Genomic DNA, 6,532 nt, shown 5'->3' with positions numbered 1-6,532 from the left:
TTTTTTTTTTTTTCTTTTTTTTAATAGATGAAACAGGGAGGGGAAAAAAAAAAGAAGTCCGGATACACCTTTTTAAAAAGCCAAGCGGCCCGCTGCAGGCGTGCAGGGCTCCGTGCATTCTGGTTCGGCCCTGCGCGGAGCCCGTGCGGCGCCGATCCCGCCGGCCCGGCTCTGCCGGTGCCCCTCTCCCCGCGGCCGCCCCGGCCGTGCAGGCTCCCGCACACCTGCTCCGCGCAGGCCGCCCGCCCAGCTCGTGTTCAGGCGATGGGACACGCAGGGAGCTGGGTTTTAGGACTTCTTGTAGGAACGGAGCTCAGGTTTGTCCCTCCGACCAGCCTGAAGATTATTTTTTTTTTTTTTTTTACATTGAAGAGGGGCTATTGGGACTGCTTGAATATGAGGTCAATCTGGAGTTGACCAAAGAAGCAGAGTTAACCTTTAAAACTGGTTAAACCCACAGAGCTGGGATATAGCGATGGCTCAGCCCCCCCTGCCATCCCGCGCAGAGACACCGGGGGCCAGGGATGTGTGATGCCGGGACTGCCCCGGCTGAAATGGGGCACCATACCGGGGAAATGCCAAGCCGAACGGGAGAAGAACATTCCCGGCACTGTTCTCTGCTCAGTACAGGAGGGGGAAAGACACGTTTGATAAATTCTGCCAGTTTTTATCGATATAAGGGTGATTGGGATGATAATCTCATTTATAAACTACCCCGAACCTAAAAGGAATAAAATGCGTAAACAAAGATGTGACCATGAGTGCTCTCTGACAGAGGGCACTGGGAATGAATGCACCCTGCCCTCCAAGTCTGTTTTTAGACATGGTTCCTTCAGGCACGGACCTGTCACGCGTAGTTCACAGGGTGGCTACTCCTCTGAGTAAATGGCACTGGTGTGGGAAGGGTGAGCAGCTTTCCCTCCAACAGAAGGGGAAGCCTTCGCATCCAAACGAGAAGAATTCCCCTAACGGAGCTCACCCGTGTCCTCGGTGATGCCGGGATTTGTTTCGAGGTCGGACCGAGGAATCGGTTTCTGGCATGTACGAAACAGCGCCTTTCCAGGTACCCGAGGAGGCGCTCAGAGCGTTTAATGGTTCTGGAGTCTGTTTTTTAGCGGGGCACGGGGAGGCACTCGGCACCATACCTAGTGCCAGCATCCTCCCCTGCCTCCCTCTCTTCCTGTCTCCTCTCCCTCTCCCTCCTCGCCTCTCCCCTCTCCGGCGGGCGGCTGTTGCCACCCAGCGGCCGCCGCTCGCCCCGGGCTCGGGGCTCGGCCGCGAAAGGCGGGACCCCCCCGGGACCCTGCGGGAGCCGGGAGCTCGCTGGTCTCGACCCCGCCAGGGAAACTGAAGGGAACGAGGCGGTGTCCTCTCATCTGTCTTGTGTGCGCTCCCGCCTGCCGATGTGTGTGTGAAGCGGCGTTGGCTGCGGATGGTTGAGTTCTCGGGGGTTAAAATGGACAGAGATTGCAGGACAGCAAGTGAAATGAGTTCAGATAAGATTGATGATGCTCTGTGGAATCGTGGACTAAGGGCTGTACCTCACCAGGGCGTGTGTGTAACTCACAGCATGGCTTAATGCTGGACCACAAGCTCATCCCATCTCTATCCATATGAAAGTCTCCCAAAAGTAAGGTGCTTGCAATAATGAGCTGAGGATGGCTTCTGATGACAGAAATGCAGGAAAGGGATCTGTCAACCAAGTAACATCATCACCTTTATATTCTTTCACTGAAGGAGAATGAAGAAAAAGAGGTTTCTCGACACTGAAAGTAACTTGACATTTCCATGTAACCATTTCCATGTAACCATTTCCATGGTTTAAATGGAACAACTGATAGAGGAAATCAGAATGACCATAACCAACCTGGATGCTCATTCAGTCTGTCACTGTGCTGGTGATTCAATCTAATGCAATTGGTCCTGCAACTGAAAATGCATCAGACTGAGGTGTTGAGTAACATAGAAACCCCATCTGGGTAAGCAGCATTCTAGCAAGATCACTTTTAAAGCCCGAAGAGTAGATCAGTGCAGGACAGATGCAAAATATGCATATAAAATCAATGGTCTTTTGTAAGGAGGAATTGAAAATATCACTGATTTTGCTTATGGTATTTAAAGGTATTTTGCATGTAGAAATGCAAGTGAGGGCAGCTAAATGAACAGTGTACTGAGGACACAATAAGTAAGAGTTTCATAATTCGTAACTGATTCCTGATGGAAACATGTACAGCAAAAATTTATGAGATACTCTTGTTTGAAAGGGATTTAGTGATGATGCTTTTTCCTCACCAACTCTACATTCAGCTTTTTGCTATAGGAATGATAGGTCCCAGCTTTTTAAAAAAGTTTAGTAGGAAAATAGTGGTCACGGTTCACCAGAAAGCTTGCTAAAACCAAGCACAGCTGAGACTGTACCAAAAAATATAAAAACACATGGGAAAATCCTGAGAAGTGTTTGCTTCAAGCAAGGGTATTAGTGTTGAGTCATGGAAAACAAAAGCTGTGCCTTGAAGAATGACAAATTTGGACTCTGTAAAAAAGCAAAACAAAATTATGCACATTTAATGCCTTGGTCTTAACATTAAATGTCAAAAGCATTGCATCTGACCTGTATGGCTCTAATTGAAGGGAGCGGCACCTTAAAAGCAATTATCATGCTACCTGAATGGGTGATAAACATCTATTACAGTGTCAAGAGTTTGCATCACAGTTCTGCTTTTCACCTTGCTTGTTTGTCTGAGCTCAGCAGGATAAAACAACAGTTAAAAAGACATCCAAAACAAAGGCAATATGGTTTTGGAGGCAGACGGAAGAAGTGGCAAGAGAAGCTCAGGGTTTATTAAGGAACATGCAATCAGTGCAAAGTCAGCTAAGAAATCATTATGGGGCTTTTAGGTAGCAGAATAAGATGCTGACTACTCAAGATCTCATCCTGCAAGTCCTTCCACACACATTTACCTTTATGTGAGTCAGCCCACCAAAGTTAATCAGACTTATAAGAAGAATTAGCTGTACAAAGAATTGGAGCTTGATTAGGAATACAAGCAGCAGCTCACCTGCAGAGAGCTCTTTTGACACTTAAGAGAGGTGAAAGCATTGCCATCAGGCATCAGTCAGCTCTGGTAGCATGAGGGACAGATTCTTTTCTTGAGAAGGCTTTCTTATCCATGGTCAGGCAACTGACCAGACAGGATCCTGGGAAAGCCTGCTCCTTCTTCAGTGGCTTCCCAGATGCCTGCTGTACAGCAGATGCATTATTAACAAATGAGGTAGAAAAGTTTGTAATGCCTGGGAACTCCAAACTTCCCAACAACCTGAAAGCAGACACCTTTTCCCTGTACCTTTGTGTTAACATCAACAGGCTTTCAGCAGCAATCCTGGTTCCTGGTGACCTGCCCACCCTTTTATTTCCTTGGCTCATGAGCAGGGAAGTTGGAGAGAAGCAAATGATTGTTTAAAGCCCTGCCTGAGCAGGCACGAAACAAGCAGGATGTGTTTGCACTCACAGTGAGCAAGGACACTGCCACTTTTTTTTTTTCTGAAAATCTGCAGAGGTTTTCTATTCTAGGAAAAAATCAAAACCACCATCACCACCAACCAAAAAACCCAGCAACAGTAAACTAAATTTGAGTAACCTGAAAGAAGCATTTAGAGCAATATAGGTAAATACAATTATGACATCTGAAGAGGTCCATTGCCTTATGGTGTTGGAGCACAGCTTAAAAACTGGTTTTACTGAAAGAGGCTACTAAGACTGTGCCCACAGGTGGGGAATTTGCATATATGCAAATTAGCAAGCCACTCCTCCCACAGCCAAAGGCTCTGTAAATGATTTTTGGTGCTGTGTCCAGTGAAGCATTTGTCTGTGCCACCCACTATGGCCGTGCTTCCCTCAGTTCCAGGCATTAAGTGCTGCTCCCTCCCGTGCCAGCATTCATTTACTCTGCACGCCTTTGTTCCTGCAAGAGCTTTCAAACTCACCCAGAGTAAAACTAACCACCAACCACATGACCTTTCATGTTTGTTTCTGTCCGTGAGACCACAGTACCCACGGATCTGTGGTATCTCTGCCAAGCTGGATGATATGCCTTGAAAGCAATATTCATGTAGAGACTTGCATGGATGCACATAATTCTCTGCTATCAGGTGCGTGCCACTATTTATTGCTCAGTCTCTCATCTGGTTTGCTCAATGTGTGGCCCAACACTGCTGCCTAGGAAACAGCTGTCAGTTGTATAGAATGCTTTTAAAAACAGTTTTCTGCATGTAAAAAGTATAGGAAAAGGTACTACCCATGAAGCTTGAATGTGTATTTTCCTCATTCTTAACCAGGATGGTGGCAGGCTAACCTGAACTTCCTCACTTCTTCAGAGTGCATTCCTAAAATGGGAGATTGCCTTTCATCCTGCCAGTGTTGCAAATGCTACAGGTGTGGAGTGGATCCTTTTTGGCTGGAAGCACTTACAGAGCAGATAATGCCACTGTAAAACACTTAAAGCACGCCCAACCTGCAATTATGGTTTATTTCATGGGGTTTAATTGCGCTCATCAGGAAAGGCAGCTGGATGAGATACTTGGATAATATCCTTAGGGTCCAACATAGCAAACAGCTCCTGGCTTTCAGATGCCTTTTACTGTACTCATCCCTCAACCATCCTCACTTCTTGTCGGGATCCATAGGCCCCCATGGTTTGGATTGGAAAGAGGCAAACAGCTGCATCCAGCCCTGGATATCTCTTTCTCTGACATCTTTAGTTCTCTATGTGGCAATAGGGTCTTGCCTTCACAAGAGCTGAGCTGTCTCGCCACCTTTCGCAAGACACCAATCTGTGCTTGTGACTGAGGCAGTGCCGCCCATGCCCTTTCTGCTGTGTGGAAAAGGATTGGACACCAACTTCCCAGACTGCAGAGAAGCAAAGCAGGCAGCTTCTGCACGATGGAGTAAGAAATCAAAACAGTCTTCTAGACAAACATCCATCTCTGATTCATGAACTTTTATTACACCTGTTAAAATTTCAAAAAGTAAAAAGGGGGAAAGCACTTTTTTGAGTAAATGCTTTGAAATAAAGACCAACCAAATTTTAACGACTTTCTTTGAAGCACCTGTTAGCTTTGAAAAGGCTGTTCCACTCAGCTGAAAGTAACCTATGCCATTAAAAATTTCATTTTGGACTTAATTTTATATACATTACTTACAGTTGGTATTTTTATAGATTTAATACCTTTTTTTTGGTCAAGGGAGTTCATTCTTGGTGCTTGGTAGCATAATTGCGTTAGTCATGTATGTTTATTTACATTGCTCTAGCAGCGCGATGACAGGATCAACTTCAGAGTTAGAACTGGAAAGGTTTAAAATTAACATAGGGATTCCCCTCAAAGATGAAAACAAACTTGTTTTCAACGTAAAGAAAATTTCAGACTGGATTGTTGGTATTCTACCACAGAGGAGACTTAATACTGTATTCATCAAGGTTTCCCCAAACAGCAAACCTTCCCAATCAATTCTATAAAATTCATCTCCCACATCAAATTAGATTTTGGCCCCCTCTTCAAAAATTAGATATGCATCTTTTGGGTTAAAAAAAAAAAAAAAAAAAAAAGTATTTGCACTTTCCATTTCCTTCAGTGCAAGTTTCATCCAAAAGCTTACCAGCGTTATTTCCCCCCACTTAGGGCAACTTAGGTTGAAAGTGGTAAAAGAGAGGATGAGGAGCATAGCAAGACAGACACCTCATCTGAAGTCTCCCTCCAGGAGAGGAAAGAAAATGACTTCATGAGGTTTCTACCACCAGCCTTTGATAGACAGTCATGCACACACAGTGTGCCTGGTACTGGCTGGGCAGGAAAAAAACCCAATTAAATGGAACTACAAGATAATCTTATTTTGCTTACAAGGCTAAATTATGAAAAAGATTGAGGAGAAATCTAGTTTGGCCTGCTACTTGTACTCAAGTGGAAAAAACAGGAGCTCCAGTTGCAAAATGGCCTTCTCCCATTTCGAAACTTAGGATAATGGGGAATTAAAAGATTAACATCAGCAACACATTTTAGACAGCATATGCTTTCTTCAATCCATCTTTGATTTTGTCACTCTGATAATTTAATACAAATGTATTTTTAAAAGATTGAGCATTTGAGATTCTGAATTTACTTTGAGAGTAAGTATCTTGGCACTATTTTTCCCTTACTATTATGCTGGGGGCAAGCTGCACACTCAACACTTCCCTATCACAGAGCACCAACATAATACAGTGATTTTCTATACAGCTGCGTGCTCAGTGCTGGTACAGAAAGACATCTGCCCTAACTAGTACTTCTATTGTTTCCCACTAGGAAGAATGAGCATTGCTTGGCTCCTCAGGATTCTCAAGCATTTCCAGAGAGCACAAGCACTGGTTACATACTGGCAGTACCTCCAGCAACAAAGGCAGGTTTTGTCAATTTAATCTCACTTTCATTATAGTTTGAGGATACCGGGTCAGCTGACAATACTCAGTCCAATTTTTTACATCCTTTTTTACCTCTGCCC

This window comes from Parus major, chromosome 2 (assembly GCF_001522545.3).
Source record: "Parus major isolate Abel chromosome 2, Parus_major1.1, whole genome shotgun sequence".
NCBI classification, from domain to species: domain Eukaryota; kingdom Metazoa; phylum Chordata; class Aves; order Passeriformes; family Paridae; genus Parus; species Parus major.
Note: the sequence above shows the minus strand (reverse complement) of the source record.